Below are 17663 nucleotides of genomic sequence, written 5' to 3' on the forward strand. Positions count from 1 at the left end.
AACAGTACACGGGGAGTTGGGCGTTCAGACGTGTGGCAAAAAGGTCTACTACTGGGGAACCCCACTTCAGTATGACTGACTGAGCAATCCTTGGGTATAGAATCCACTCTGACCCTATTACCTGGCCTACTCTGCTGAGGCCGTCCGCCAGGACGTTCTTCTTTCCCGGGATGAACCTTGCTGTGAACTCGATCCCTTCTTCTGCCGCCCATTCTAGAAGTTCTGTTGATAACGGGCATAGTTCTTTCGACTTTAGACCCCCTTTCTTCTTTACGTAGGCTACTACTGTGGCGTTGTCGCAGATCAACGCCACTGTGTTCCCCCGGAGGAGATGAACGAATTCTGTAGTCGCCCTCAGCACAGCCATCATCTCTAGAACGTTTATATGGTGCTTTGCTTCTTCGCTCGACCATTTTCCCTTCGTCGATTTGTCGAGTAGGTGAGCCCCCAACCTTCCTTCGACGCATCCGTAAACAATAGGACTTCCGGAGGGTCGGGTGCGAAGGGCATCCCCTTTTCGGTGTTCATCCTGTCGTGCCACCACTGCAAGACTACCTTCGCTTCTGGGGAGACCGGAACCACCTTGTGGGGATTTCTCCCTTGGGTCCAGTGTTCCTTCAGGTTCCACTGTACAGCTCGTAGTTTGAGTCTCCCTTGTGGCACTAACTTTTCTAAGGACACTAGGTGGCCCAGCAGCCTCTGCCAATCCTTGGCCCTCCTGGGTTGGTCCAACAGAAAGGGTTGCAGAACTCGCTCCAGGTTCTCCAACCTCTCCAACGAGGGGAAGGCTCTCAATAGTCGGGTGTCCAGGACCATCCCCAAGTAGGTCATCCTGGTGGAGGGACTCAGTTGGGACTTCTCTAAGTTGACTGTGATGCCAAACTCCTCGCAGAGACAAAGCAACTTCGCGCCCTGCTCCTTCAATTCTTCCTTTGAGGCTGAAAGAAGCAACCAATCGTCTAGGTATCGAATCAGACGGATGCCCTGCTCGTGTGCCCATACGGAGACCGTCGTGAAGACTCTTGTAAACACCTGAGGAGCCGTCGACAGTCCGAAGCAAAGGGTCTTGAATTGTAGCACTCGGGTATCCCACTTTATCCTGGGAAACTTCCTGCTGGAGGGGTGAACGAGGATTTGGAAGTAGGCGTCCTTGAGATCCAGGGATATCATGAAGTCCCCTTCCCTCAAGGCGGCCAACACTGTCTTTGCAGTGTCCATCTTGAACTCGGTTTTCGCCACAAACTTGTTGAGGGCCGACAGGTCTATTACTGGCCTCCAGCCCCCTGTCGTCTTCTCCACCAGGAAGAGCCTGCTGTAGAATCCCGGGCCGGGCTCTTCGACTAGTTTCAACGCTCCCTTGGAGATTATGGACGACTCTTGTTCCTGCAGTGCCGCCCGTTTCTAGGGATCCTTGGGTATCAACCACACTGCCTGAAGGGCTGGAATGAGCCGGGGAGGTTCTGCTAAGAAGGGTAGTCTGTAACCTTCCCTCAGGATTGTCACCGTCCAGGGATCCGCACCGTAATCCCGCCATGCTTGCCAAGAGTGTTTGAGGCATCCCCCTACTTGAGGTTCCTGTAGGAGTAGTGGGCCTCGCCTCCTATCTCCTTCTGGAGGGGCGGCCAGACCGACCTCTTCTTGAGTTCCCGAAGGACGGTCTAAAGTTTGAATGAGGTGCTGTGGTACCTCTACGGGGGGCTGAGTTGCTTGCAGCCAGGGATCCGAAGAGGCCTCTCTTCTAGGTTGGGCCGGGGATGAACGGGAAGGGTGAGGGGCGTCCACGGAGGGTCTCCTGTGTGGTGGGCGTCTCATCGGGGGAGGTCTATGGTCTCCCACGACCTTCATCTTCCTCACCCTTTCGATCGTCTCTTCCACTATCTTAAGGGGAAAGATTGCCTCGTCCCAGACCGAGGAATTTCTCAACCTTCTCGCTTTCCGGTCAGGGAGTTTCCTCATCAATTTGCTGAGAATTGTATCTCTCTTCCTCAGGACCCAATTGGTAGCCTGGGAGAGAGATTGGTAAGATAAAAATTTAAGGGCTTTGCCCCCTGAGCTAATCAGCTCTCTCAATAAGGCTTGGTTTTCTGGTAGGGACAGATCGTGAGAAGACTGAAAGCCTACCAACGTGCAGGCCCACCAGTCTAACCAGGAGGACACGTAAACCAAGTCCTGGGCCATGTCCTCCATCATGGAGGTCTCTGAAGGGGAAAAACACACCGGGGCCGTGGATGCTCTGTCAAAAGCGGCACCCAGGTTCAACGTGGTGATGGCTGTCTCCGTTGCGCGGGGTCCTCCCCGACGACCTTCAGGCACGTAAAATCTCTTCTGCGCCCTTAGTCCTGGGAGCAGCTTCGAGGCACTTTGACTCCTAGAGGCGTCCGCCAAGCCGTCCAAGAATTTGTCTATATGCTCCATACCCAGCTTTACGTCAGGAGCTAAGGGTAGAGCTAAGGAGGGCTTTTGCTGTATTGGATTCTCCACCAGCCTGCTAAGTCCGGAGAGCCAGGTCTGTTCTGTGGTGGGCATGGGCCAACACCTTTCAATAGGAGATGTCATCGGATGAGCACTCTCCTCCCTCAACCAGGGCCTCCGTCACCAGTCCCTCCGCACGAGTATCATTGGTGACGGTGGGGGGGTAACGTTGGACGGGCCTGCCCGTGTCACGGACGGACCCGCAGAGGCGAAGGTATCCGTCATGGGATTACCTTGCCCTGCGGGTTTTCTCGCATCTTTGGGGATATCCCTGGCCGTAGGACCCCCTTGGAGCTTGATGAAGTCAGCCAAGGAGCCCGTGGCTGGCGCTACGCCTTCCACCTGATGGAGCGCCTCCCTCCGCAGAGTAGAGGCAGCGGAGGCCTTTGTCGACTTAGGCGCATCACGGGGAGCTTGGGAAGACCTCCCTTGGTGGGGTTCTGGTCTGTAGGAGGAGAAGGCGGGGCGAGACGGTGAGGACGAGGCTCTAGGGAGCCACCCGGAAGCGGCCGCGGCTGTGGTGACCTTAAACAGCTCGCTCCGGGGCACCGTGATGTTCACCCAATCCCTCGACTTACTCCTCTTCGCCTTCTTCTTAGATGGTCTGGACTCCTTCCTATTCTGTCTTGAACGGGAGGGGGACTTCTTCTTTTTCCTGGACCTCTCGCGTTTCCTCCTTGAGGACCTGGTTCCGTCCTCCGATGACGATGAATCTGCTGATGAGGAAGACGACGAGGAGGAGAGGGAATCAGCCGAACCACCTGAGACGTCCAATTCCGCAGGGGGGACTCCATGACGAATTTCTGGTGCCGCAGGCTGCAGGAAGACGGGCGGGAGCATCGCCGAGGGCGCCGGGGGGGACCGAGGAACGTTCTTCCGGGCGAGCCAATGGTCAAACTCTTCTTCTAGCCTGAAGGGTGACCTGCAGGGTGTTCTAGGGAGATCCCAAACGGCGGGGTCCGAATTCGACGAATGACCTTTCTCGGCATCCCCCCCGGGCGGCCGAAGTACCTGAAACACATACCCAAAGATACAGGGGAAGAGATAATACCCAACTTCCCCCACATAGGGTCTTCAGTAGAGACGGGCCCTGAGGGCACCAGGACCTCGTCTCCCACACACACTCCCGCACCTCCCTCAGGCCCCACACATGCCTGTACCACATCAGTAGCTTCCCCCACAGGTAATTCAGACTCCTGGGGAAGGACAATGGGCCGCTTCCCCGCAATTGACTTACCTCGTCCCCTACTCTGGGTAGGGGAAGATGGAAGGGAGCCACGTTCCGACGAGGCATCTGGAGACACCAAAGCAGAAGACGCGTTAGCTTTCTTGGGTGATTTCTTGGCCGACTTCTTCTGTGTTCCATAAAGGACCCACTGGATATCGCCCCAGGACTCGCACTCCGAACACGTGGCGGTAGGGGAGCATACCTTGCCCCTACATGACGAACAACGCGAGTGTGGGTCAACCTCGGGCTTTGAAAGGAAAGCCCCACAAGACTTACCGGCCACAGGCCCAGGGCAACGGCGGGGATGCTCCGTAATGAAACACTAACACACAAAGAGACACAGGGACACAGAGGAAAGGGGTAAGGATACGGACACAGGTACCACGTGGTGTACACAAAGGGTCGCACTAGGTAAGAGACAGCGCGGTGAGATGTGAATCCCGTCGCGACCAGAAACTTACTGAGGAGCACGACCTGAGCTAGCACGCTCTCCGACCCCGGGTCGCCTCAGGGCGCGTATCACCCCGCCTGAGGTCACCCATAGAAAATGGGAATAGGGTAAACTACACAAAATTCTGGTCGGTTGGGAAAGAGTTACCAGTAACTCCTAAGAAAGTTCTAGGTAAGTACTCTGTGTTGGAACAAATATATATATATATTTATATATATGTACTGTATATATATATATGCATATATACATATATAGATGATACATATGTGTATGTATATATATATATATATATATATATATATATATATATATATATATATATATATATATATATATATATATATATATATATAGTGGTACCTCTACATACGAATTTAATCCGTTCCACAGCTGACTTCGGATGTAGAAACGAATTTTCCCAAAAGAATACATTGAAATAGGATTAATCCGTGATTGAGTCCAAAATCCTATGATAACTCCTTAATTAATTACTACACATAATTACACATGACAATATGCACACTAAATTAGATAATAGACATGTAAAAAAGAATAATTATCAAAAAATGATAAACAAGAAACGGGTTTTTAGCGTCATTTTACCTTAGAAACTCCAGCGCAGGTGTTGTTGGTCTTGCTACGCAGAGAGGAGACGGACGGGCGGCGAGGAGGTAGAGAGGTTGACTACGATAAACGTACACTACCGTAACTTATTCTAACTTACACTAAGTGAACTTTAACCTAACTTAGCTTATTTATTTTTTTTTATTTTCATATTCTATATTTTTTTTTACATTTTCTTTTTTTCTTTTTGATGATTAATTTTAATCACTTTCACTCTATCCACTTAAAATTGATTGAATTTTTTTCTCTTCAGTCTTTGCCGTTTTCTTTGAACCACTTCCTTCCTCTTCATCACAAGTTCGCTTCGTAGTTTTTTAAAGAAGCTATCGATAGAAAGTTGCTTGACACAGCTTTTCAGAATGTTTCGAAAAAAAGTTTGGGAAACATCATCAAACTGCGCAACTACACAACAAACCTGCAATTTCTTTGGATGGAATTTGTCGATGAAGTCGACCACGTCTTGATATTTTCCTAACACCTCTTTTATTTGCGCCGAACCTTACACACGTTCTACCTCCTCGATCCCTTCCTTGTCATCACTCATGTGCTCGGACATAGCATGGAGTTCCTTGAGCTCCTCTGTAGTAAGGTTGTCGTGATGTTCTTTTGCAAGTTCACTCACACTCAAAACGTGATTTATGTTTTTAGTCTCTCTCTCTCTCTCTCCTTGATGCTCAATCTTCATCAAACATTCAGTAGTAACATATTCTCTCTCTCTCTCTCTCTCATGCTTTTCAATAATTCCTTGCTTTACTTCTAAAGAATTTCCTTATTCCTTTTCTCACCACTACCACTAACACTTGCAAAACTAAGCACAGTTAATAGCAGAACGCACAGGGCACAACCACACGAAGCCGACAAGAACAGAGGAATGTCCCAAGCCACGCTAAGTGAGGGTCCCTCTGAGGTGGAAATGCTGCCTTCTATCGGCGGAAATAAAAAATACATCCGGCGCTATGAGTACCACCTACGCGTACGGGTATCGTTTACTTCGGGTGTCGAAAAAAAATTCGGGTGTAGAGTAGGAACGTGTTCGAATTGTACTTCGCGTGTCGAAAAATTCGGATACAATCGGTACGACGAAAATTGCTTACTTCGTGTGTTGAAATAAAATTAGGGTGTAGAGTCGAATAATTGCTCGAATTTTACTTCGGATGTTGAAAAATGATATTTTAATTATAAAATAAATTTTTGAATATACTTACCCGGTGAATATATAATAGCTGCAACTCTGCGGCTCGACAGAAAACACACTCAAAAAACTCGCGAGCGATCGCTATGAAGGTTGCGGGTGTGCCCACCAGCGCCAACTGTCGGCCAGATACCACTCTTGCATGTAAACAAACCCTTCAATTCTTCTCGTCCCGCTGCGTCTCTATTGGGGAGGAAGGGAGGGTCATTTATTTATATATTCACCGGGTAAGTATATTCAAAAATTTATTTTATAATTAAAATATCATTTTTAAATATTTAACTTAGCCGGTGAATATATAATAGCTGATTCACACCCAAGGCGGTGGGTAGAGACCAGAGTTAATTAAGTTTACAGCGTATAAGCTAAGAGTTTTTTCATTTTGACAGTTATCAATATAACAAAACCAAAATATATAGGTACCTGGTAAGGAAGTTGACTTAGACGATTACTCTGCCTTGTAAGTCTGTCTTCCTCACGGAGCCCAGCGATCCTCTTAGGATGCTGAAAGACTCCCAGGAGCTGAAGTATCAAGGGCTGCAACCCATACAACAGGACCTCATCAAACCCCTAATCTGGGCGCTCTCAAGAAATGACTTTGACCACCCGCCAAATCAACCAGGATGCGAAAGGCTTCTTAGCCTTCCGAACAACCCATAAAACAATATTAAAAACATTTTGAGAGACAGATTAAAAGGATATTGGAATTAGGGAAGTGTAGTGGTAGAACCCTCACCCACTACTGCACTCGCTGCTACGAATGGACCCAGTGTGTAGCAGTCCTCGTAAAGAGTCTGGACATCTTTCAAGTAAAATGACGCGAACACTGACTTGCTTCTCCAAAAAGTCGCGTCCATAATACTTTGCAGAGATTTATTTTGCTTGAAGGCCACGGAGGTTGCTATATCTCTAACTTCGTGCGTCTTAACCTTAAGCAAACATCGGTCTTTCTCATTCAAGTGAGAATGAGCTTCTCGTATTAAAAAAATCTGATAAAATATGACAAAGCATTCTTTGACATAGGCAATGAAGGTTTCTTAACTGAGCACCATAATGCCTCAGATTTCCCTCGTAATGACTTAGTACGAGCTAAATCGAACTTAAGAGCTCTAACAGGACATAATACTCTTTCCAGTTCGTTGCCTACGATCTCTGATAAGCAAGGAATATCAAAAGATTTAGGCCAAGGACGAGAAGGCAGTTCATTTTTGGCCAGGAAACCAAGTTGAAGTGAACAAGTGGCTTTTTCTGTAGAACAGCCGATGTTCTTACTGAAGGCATGAAGTTCACTGACCCTTTTAGCCGAAGCCAAGCACACTAGGAAAAGTGTCTTGAGGGTGAGATCCTTCAGGGAGGCTGAATGTAATGGCTCAAACCCGTCTGACATGAGGAACCTTAGGACCACGTCTAAGTTCCATCCAGGAGTTGCCAAACGACGTTCCTTAGAGGTCTCGAAAGACTTAAGAAGATCTTGGAGATCTTTATTGTTGGAAAGATCTAAGCCTCTATGTCGAAAGACCGAAGCCAACATGCTCCTGTAGCCCTTAATCGTGGGAGCTGAAAGGGATTGAACCTTTCTCAGATGTAAAAGAAAATCTGTGATTTGGGCTACAGAGGTACTGGACGAGGACACAGATGCTGACTTGCACCAGTCTCGAAAGACTTCCCACTTCGACTGGTATACTCTAATGGTAGAAGCTCTCCTAGCTCTTGCAATCGCACTGGCTGCCTCCTTCGAAAAGCCTCTAGCTCTTGAGAGTCTTTCGATAGTCTGAAGGAAGTCAGACGAAGAGCGGGGAGGCTTTGATGGACATTCTTTACGTGGGGCTGACGTAACAGATCTACCGTTAGAGGAAGACTTCTTGGAAAGTCTACCAGCCATTGAAGTACCTCGGTGCACCACTCTCTCGCGGGCCAGAGAGTAGCAACCAACGTCAACCTTGTCCCTTCGTGAGAGGCGAACTTCTGCAGTACCTTGTTGACTATCTTGAATGGTGGGAATGCATATAAGTCCAGAAAAGACCAATCCAGTAGAAACGCGTCTATGTAGATTGCTTCTGTATCTAGGACTGGAGAGCAATAGATTGGTAACCTTTTGGTCAACGAGGAGGCAAAGAGGTCTATGGTGGGTTGACCCCAAGTAGCCCAAAGACTCTTGCCCACGTCCTTGTGGAGGGTCCATTCCGTGGGTATCACCTGACCCCTCCGACTGAGACAGTCTGCCAAGACGTTCAAGTCCCCCTGGATGAATCTCGTCAACAGGGAGATGCCTCGAATTCTTGACCATAAGAGAAGGTCCCTTGCGATCTCGAGCAGCGTGAAGGAGTGTGTGCCTCCTTGCTTGGAGATGTACGCCAAAGTTGTGGTGTTGTCTGAGTTGACCTCTACCACTTAGTTTCGAAGAAGCTTTCTAATATCATCAAGGCCAAGTGGACTGCTAATAGCTCCTTGCCGTTGATGTGCATGCTCTTCTGACTTGAGGTCCACAGACCCGAGCATTCCCGACCGTCCAGGGTCGCACCCCAACCCAAATCCGACGCGTCTGAGAACAACACGTGGTTTGGGTTCTTGACTGCTAGGGATAGTCCCTCTCTCAGACTGATATTGCTGTCCCACCATTTAAGGCATGCCTTTACTGGTTCGGAGACTGGGAATGATACCGTCTCCAATGTCTTGTCCTAGTTCCAGTGAGAGGCTAGATGGAACCGGAGAGGCAGAAGGTGTAGTCTCCCTAGTGAGACAAACTGCTCCAGGGATGAGAGAGTCCCTACGAGACTGTTCCAACTCCTGACTGAATAAACGTTTCGTTTCAGCATTAGTTGGACTTCGAGCAAGGCTTGACTGCGAATCTCCATCCCCAAATATAGAATAATCTGGGATGGGATCAGTTGGGACTTTTAGGTAGACCAAAAGTCCCAACTCCCTGGCCAGACTCAACGTCCAATGTAGATCCTGCAGACAGCGAAGACTGGACGATGCTCTGAGAAGCCAGTCGTCCAAGTACAGAGAGGCTCGGATCCCCGATAGATGGAGGGATTTTGCCACATTCCTCATGAGCCTCGTAAACACGAGAGGCGCAGGACTGAGGCCAAAGCACAGGGCTCGAAACTGGTACCCCACATTCCTGTAAACAAACCTCAGAAACGGTTGGGAATCCGGGTGTATAGGAATGTGGAAGTATGCCTCCTGAAGGTCGAGAGAGACCATCCAGTCGCCTTCCATAAATGCAGTCAAGACAGCCTGGTAGACTTCATCGAGAAGTTTGTCTTGACAATGAACACATTGAGCGCACTTGCCTCTTACGTACTCCTGCAGTGAACATGGCTGCCAAATCATTGGAGCCATCCCTGAGGGACTTGTTCCTGCAGAGAACGTGGCTGTCAGATCATTGGAGCCATCCCTGAAAGCCTTGTTTATGCATGACATAATTGTACAGCAAGACTTCAAAGGCTCGAAAATAGCTCTGAAGTCGACCTGTAAAATCTTGGAGCGTCTCATGGCCAGGCGCCACGGAGAGTCTATGAGGTTTGAGAAGTCTATCTGGGCAGAGGCAGGAACTCCCAAGCCGAGAACTTCTCTCGTGTCATATCAGACTCTCGCTCTATAAGCCAGCTTAAAAGATGGGAAAGCAAAGGCTGTCTCCCCCAAACTCCTCCTGGTGATAAACCAGTCGCCTAGCAAACGTAAAGCTCTCTTAGAATAGCGAGAGAGCACTAGCTTATAAAACAACGGCTTCGAAGTAGCTAGGCCTAGTGTAAGCTCTGACGTTTAGGCGAACGAGGAGCAGCAGTTACAAAAAGATCCGGACAAAGATCCTTAAAAATCAGCATGATTTATTTAAAGTCCATAGAGGGCTAAGCAGCTTTAGGCTCCTCTCCGTCTGACAGAGTCCTCAAGGGAATATCAGTAGGAGGGGGAACAGCAACTTCCTCATCTGAAGGAACCTTGTCCGACAATAGCAGAGTCTCAAGCAAGGGAGAGACCTATCGTGGTGGCAATGCTTTACAAGCAGAGTCCACACGCACTGGTGCATTAGTAGCGGACCAGGACGCAACGTCATGTAACTGCTTGACAGTCTGTGAACTGTCAACAACAACAGGTGCGTGAGGACGCACAGCGTCCACTCGAGACTGCTTTGACCGCCTAGACTGAGCAGTCAAAACAACTCTAGAATGCGGAGGTTGACGCTCAGCGTCAAAACAAGTCAACTCCGATTGTTGGCGAACGTCCTGAACGTCAACAGGAGCATCAGCAAGTGGCCTAACGTCCAAATGTGGCTGAAAATCCACACGAGACCGCATCGAGTGTGGTTCTAAACAACCTGACTGACGTGACTTGGCTACGCCAACGTCAACAGGACGCACAAAGGAACGTTAGGGTGGCTGAAGGCCAGGATCTCGATGAGATAAACGGCTAGGCTCAACGGACTTATCGGCAGAATAGTCTTCCATAAGGGAGGCAAGCTTATTCTGCATGTCTTGCCGTACAACCCATTTAGGATCAACGGGAATGGTTGCGGTAAGAGACGAGGGTAACGTCTGTGACTGCAAAACCTTGCCTACAAAAAGACTCTCGGAGTCTGTGTTACGCTTTTGTTAGGCGGCGAGCAGTCTTCCGATGACTGCATAGGGTCAGAGCTGTCCTAATAGTTAAAACCAGGATGCTGGACCTGTCCTGAAAGGACTGACTTTCGCTTAAAGGGCCTCGAAACCTTGTTCCACGGTTTCTTATGCGAAAAGCCTTCGGATGACGAGGAGAAAATCGTCTCTCTCGCCTTATGGTAGGGGTGATCTTGGTAAGATACACCTGATACCATAGAGGGAACGTCTGTTCGCTGATCAAGGCCTCTCGAACCCATAAGTCGTACGACATTACTTCTCCCCTGGGCTTGGGAGCTTGCAAGAGGTCCCGGACTAGGCGAACGACAGGCACGAACAGACGAACCCTCGGTCGCAACACTGATAACACTTTGCGCAATATCACTTTATCACTACGATTTTCTGTTTTGCACTTATTTCACTGAAATCAAATTTTTTAACAATTCACATTAGGTATGAATAAAACTGATTTCTACCTGAAGCACGCAATTCTAACCTCATCAAAAGGTTGTAATTGCGAAATCAGTCGTATAATGTAAGCACATTAATACCAGCAAAAAACAGTAAACATATTTCAAGATAAAAAACTCAGTGGCTGGGGAAGACTAAACACTAGTTCATTCAAAACTACGTTTTCAATCTCTCACCGTACAGTGCCTTGGGACGAGAATAAAAACTAAAAAAGTTTTATCTTTTCTCCCCGTACAGAGACTAGGGACGAGAGTAACTCGAGAACAACGTTACTCGCTTGGGACGAGATAAAGATCGGAATGTTCTCTCTCCTCTCTCTCTCTCCGTCTCTATCTCTCTCTCTCTCTCTCTCTTGATATCGCACCGAAGAGAAGAGCCCACTTACCTTTCGTCAATAAACAGGTTATTTGACCAAAGGAAAAAAAAACAAAGGTTTTTCAATTAAAAGTTCCTTTAAAATAGTCTTTAAAACATTTAAGCTTTGAAAGAAAAAAGAACAAAACGTCAGAATCGATTTACTCTTTCTGCAAAGTGAAACCGTGATACCCTCTCTCTCTATCGTAACGATAGAGCGCAAACTGCGTAGCATAAATAAACTAAACGTTAGTTCATCTTTGAAACAGTACGAAGACTATTCAAAGAAAAAAACTATCATAAAATATTTACTAAAAATATTTCATTTAATAAGTTTTAAATCATTAGCTCTGTAAAAGTTATTTACGATTGCAAAGGGCTCAACGTTGTTTAACTTCGGTTTCCAAGTTAGGACCGCCTACTCTCAGGAAAGGTCGCATATAAACAAATCATTAAAATTTATTTTGATGTTTATTATAAATGGAAAGCTAATCGAAGAGGCCTAATAAAGGCGGTTGATATAAAATATATAGAGGAAAATCTATAATTAATTTATAACGTGATTAGATAATTGCTAAAAGCCTAAAACACACTTCCGTCTAAGGGAAGGGTCGGCCATTTAAAAGTCAAAGAAAGTCCATACTCTCTCGTCATCAAAAATTAAATCTATCCAAAAACGAGTTCAAGATTAAAGATGAAGATAAAACACCTGCACTGCGAAAGCTCAAACCAAAATGAAGTACTTCACCAAATATGTTGAGAAAACTCCAGGTTCTACAGCGAGTATTGATACGTCTTGTCGTCAACGTCGACAGAGAAGAATTGAAGGGTTTGTTTACATGCAAGAGTGGTATCTGGCCGACAGTTGGCGCTGGTGGGCACACCCGCAACCTTCATAGCGATCGCTCGCAAGTTTTTTGAGTGTGTTTTCTGTCGAGCCGCAGAGTTGCAGCTATTATATATTCACCGGCTAAGTTAAATATTTAAAAATTCGGATGTAGATACGTTCGTATGTAGAGGTTCCACTGTGTGTGTATATATATATATATATATATATATATATATATATATAATGTATACTTATATATTATATACTGTATATATATGCATATACATAAATATATGTATACATATTTATGCATATATATAATGTATATATATAAATATATATATATAATGTATATATATAAATATATATATATATAAATATATATATATATATATATAAATATATATATATAAATATATATATATAAATATATATATATATATAAATATATATATATATAAATATATATATATATAAATATATATATATATATATATATATATATATATATATATATTCAAATAAGCCATATATATTTTTGATATATTAATGTCTGGATTCTCTTAACGACCTCGGGATCAGAGCCCCAGGCGAAATCACACAAAGACAAGAGCTTGGCTCCGGCCGGGAATCGAACCCTGGTCGGCAAGCTTATATAGACAGTGACTAACCCATTCGGCCACGAATGGGTTAGTCACTGTCTATATAAGCTTGCCGACCAGGGTTCGATTCCCGGCCGGAGCCAAGCTCTTGTCTTTGTGTGATTTCGCCTGGGGCTCTGATCCCGAGGTCGTTAAGAGAATCCAGACATTAATATATCAAAAATATATATGGCTTATTTGAATATGAAAAAACACGTAAAAATGTGCAAAATTTATCATATATATATATATATATATTATATATATATATATATATATATATATATATATATATATTATATATATATATATTTATATATATATATATATATATATATATATTATATATATATATATATATATATATATATATATATATATATATAGACAACCACTCTTGGTTGGATTGAAGTGAAATATAACCTTGTTAGAACTAAAAGAAGTATCACTAATCACTAACAGGCTATTTAGTAACAAAATAGTTACGACTCGCCAATTGCCAGTAAGTAGCTTATTGGTTAATTTTGATAGCCGTTTTTACTATGATCCCCATTTGGGAATCATGGTAAAACGGCTTATAAAACAAAAGCACTAGTGACTATAATGATGTACTCTTTTTATTATGGGAGAAGAAAAAATATTCTATAAGATTATATTTGGCGTTTACTGTCAAACATACATGACAGATCGAAAATAAGTGTTTGAAATTGGGCAAATGTTTTTCGTCCCATCAGTCTACAGTGAAGTCAATAATTGTAACTTTTTACCCTCTAAGGATGCAGCTGCATAACTTTTATTTATATGAGTGAAAATGTCATTGTTTACTCTATTAATTTAAATCAAATTTGAAATATCAATCCATACAGCAATTAAATATGGCAATTTGTTGCAGATCCCCATTTGGGGATCATGGTACCTAATAGGTTAAGTAACACCTCAGACTCCTTACTGGACATAGTAACAGTTGGTCTGGATCTTCGGTTACAGAACGAACTCTCTCTATCCGAAATGGGCCGAACCTGGAGTCCTGCACACCCGGATTTTGAGTCTTGGCTACAAACTCAGGGACGTAGTTGAGGATTACTTCCCCCCATCTCCTAGAGTGGGACACATCAGCAGATAGACCATGAAGTTCGCTGACTTTCTTGGTCAAAGCCAGAGCGAGCATGAACACCATCTTCCACATGAGGTGACAATCAGAGGCCTGGTGTAGTGGTTCATAGGGGGAGCCCTTCAGAGACCTGAGGACCCGAACCATGTTCCAAGGGGGAGGTATTAGCTCTGCCAGGGGACAAGTAAGCTCGTAACTACGTATGATCAAAGAAAGTTCCGAGGAGGAAATATCGACTCATTTCAGTCCAAAAGCCGAAACTCAAGGCTGAGCGGTAGCCTTTGACTGCCGAGACCGAGAGAAGCATTTCTTCCCGAAGGTATACAAGAAACTCCGCTATAGTTGGAACGGAGGCATCGAGGAGAGAGATACCCCTTCCACGACACCAATCACAGAAAACTGACCACTTCGCCTGGTAGACTGCCTCTGTGGATCTCCTTTAGTGTCCAGCCATTCTTTGAGCCTCTCTGTGTGAGGAGGTGCTGGATAGAGTCCAGGCGTGAAGTCGAAGTGAAGCTACGGCTTTGTGGAAGATGTTGGCATGTGGTTGTTTGAGGAGGTCGTGCTGTGGAGGGAGCTCCCTCGTGATCTCCGTGAGGAGATGCAGAAGGTCCGGGAACCATTCTGCGTGATGCCATAGCGGAGCTATGAGGGTCATTTGCAAGTTGTTGCTTGCTCGTACCTGGTTGAGGACGTTTCTCATCTGACAGAACGGGGGAAACACGTAAGCGTCCAGGTTTATCCACCGTTGTTAGAAAGCATCTTGCCAAAGATCTTGGGGATCCGGGACTGGGGAGCAGTACAACGTGAGCCTGAAATTCAGGGCCGTTGCGAACAGATCCACAGTCAGGGAACCTAACAAAGTCAGGACTTCGTTGGCTATCAGAGGATTCAAAGACCACTCGGTGCCAACTATCCGAGTCGCTCTGCTCAGCTTGTCTGTTAGCATATTCAGCTTGCCCGGAATGAAGCAAGCTGATAGTCACCGAATTGTCCTCTGCCCATCTGAGTATCTCAACTGCAAGATGGCACAGCTGCGATGAAAAGGTACCGCCCTGTTTGCTTAGATAAGCTACTACCGTGGTGTTGTTGCTCATCAACACCACGGAGTGCCCCAACAGGACCTGGTGGAACTTTTTGAGGGCCAGAAAGGCTGCCCACATTAATGTGCTGGTACCTTTCTGATTCGGACCATTGGCCGGAGATGTAATGGTGCAGCACACGAGGCTCCCACCCTTCTTTAGATGCATCCGAAAAAAGCATCAATTCCGGGTGAGAGACCAGAAGATCGACCCCTTTGCAGAGGTTCGGCTACACCAGCCACCACCTCAGGTCTGACTGTTCCTCTAGCCCTATGCGGACTAGGTGATCCCGGGAATCGGAGTATTGGTTCCACTGAGATTTTAGTCGCCACTGGAGGGATCTCATCCTGACGCAACTGTTGGGGACCAGTCGGGTCAGGGAAGAGAGGTGACCGAGAAGGCGAAGCCAATGCTGCGCCGGAAGCTCTTCCCGACTGAGGAAGACCTGTGCTATCTGCCTCAGTCTCTGGATCCTTTCGTCTGATGGAAATGCTTTGTGCCTTAGGGTGTCTAATCGCAACCCTAGGTATACCAGTTCTTGAGAGGGGCGCAGTTGACTTCTCGAGGTTTACCCCGATCCCCAGGTCCTGGCAAAACCTTAGAAGCTTGTCTCAGTAGTAGAAAAGGGCCGTCTCCGAGTCAGCCAGTCGTCCAAGTATCTTAGGAGACGGATGCCGACCATGTGAGCCCAAGATGATACTAGGGCGAATACTCTCGTGAATACCTGGGGTGCTGTGGAAAGACCGAAACACAGTACCCTGAACTGGTAATGCTTCCGATTGAACAAGAATCTCAGATACTTCCTGAAAGATGGGTGAATTGGGATCTGGAAGTATGCGTCCTTTAGATCTAGAGTGCACATGAAGTCCTGGGATCTTATCACTTGTCTGACTGTCGGCCGTCTCGATCCTGAAAGGTGTCTGTTCGACAAACCTGTTCAGGGCCGAGAGGTCGATGACTGGTCTCTAATCTCCAGACACCTTTCTCATAAGAAAGAGTCGACAGTAGAAGCCTGGGGACCCGTCGAGGACCTCCAGGAGAGCGTCCTTCTCCAACATGGACTGGACTTCTGCCCTGAAGGCAAACTCCCGTGCGGATCCCTTCGCACAGGAGTTCGACGGAATCGGCACTCGAGTCAGTGGAGGGAGAGAGTGTGAACGGGATACGATACCCTGAACGAATCACCTCGACCGTCCAGGGTTTGTTCTCATGGTGAAGCCACCACTGCAGGCATCCCCCCACACGTGGCCAAATGGGAGGATTGCCTGTCTTACTAGGACCAGCCTCGGCCGGATCCCTTCTTACCCTTTCCTCCACAAAAGGACTTTTTGCTGTGAAAGGCCTGCTTCGCACCCTTTTTACCTTTCTGTTTTGGGTCTCTAGCCCTTTTCGGTTGCGGGTTTTGCTGTGCTTTCTGCTGTGGCTGAGAGGGGTAAGGTCTAGCTGTTTAAGATCTTTTGAATGAGGGAGTCCTAACTGGACTTCCTCCACCACTCTGCCACCCACTAGACATCCTCGGGATGGAACAAAGAATTGCCCTCAAAAGGAGCATTTCTGTCTCGCTACTTCGGCCTGAGGGAGATGTCTATGGAACTCGCCTATGATGGCATCTCTTCTCTTCAGAATAGTGTTGGCCCAGAGGTTCACTACCTGAAGGGAGAGGAACTCGATGGCCCGAGTTCCAGACAATAGTAATGTCTCAAAAGACTTCTTGGAGGACTCACGAGACAGGTCCTTAGACCGAATCAGTTGTCCCAAGGATCCTAACCAGAAATCCAGCCATGAAGTAGCCTGCATGGCGTACTTTGCCACCTTCTCCTGGTTCACGATTTCAGAGACCAAAAAGGAGACTGGAAGTCCCGTAAGTTTCTCGAAGGGTGTGGCCTTCGAGAGTGCCTCTATAGAGTGGTCAAGAGGCAGCGTTGGAAGAGATTCCCCGAAGATCTCGTAGTACCTCCTCTGAAACACATACGGAGGAGGTAGGAGCTTGGAGGACGAGCTGGAGCGGAGAGAGGAAGTGGACCCAGTTGCCTGGGACACTGCCTTCTGTTTGGCACTCTTCAACCTCTTTGACCAGGGCAAAGCTGCACTGGTCCTTTGAGGTTTCTGAGTGCCAAAGAACTGGTCAAGGATCGTTTCTTTTCCATTTAGAGGGGCTGCCGATGGATCTGGAAGTCCATTGATGGAACGGATGCAGGATAGGACCTGCCAGAAGGCGTGTTCTGACTCATCCTCCGTAAGCTTAGGACTAGCGGCTGCTGGCAGAGCGTCTTCCTCGAGATCGCTCTGCCCTTCCACGTCCGAGGTCACATCCATAGGAGCCCGGTGCGGGTCAAAGTCGTCAACTGGATAGACTGGGGATAGGGAGACTGCCGAGGAGGTGCTCGCTTCTGGCTGCCTGGGAGGCAGTGAGGAAGGAAGCCTGGCCAAGGATTTGGGGATGGTGAACAAATCCTAAGGTTCCCTCCTACGAGGGCGGAGGTCCTCTGTTCCCAAGGGCCTAGAGGACTCAGTCGGCTTACAGGTGGAATGTAAGTCCGTTGCCGTATGGGGTGAGCCCGTCCGGTCGCAGGTCGTGCCTCCTTAGACACTATCTCGACCGGTGAGGGA

Source organism: Palaemon carinicauda, chromosome 1 (assembly GCF_036898095.1).
Source record: "Palaemon carinicauda isolate YSFRI2023 chromosome 1, ASM3689809v2, whole genome shotgun sequence".
Classification (NCBI taxonomy): Eukaryota; Metazoa; Arthropoda; class Malacostraca; order Decapoda; family Palaemonidae; genus Palaemon; species Palaemon carinicauda.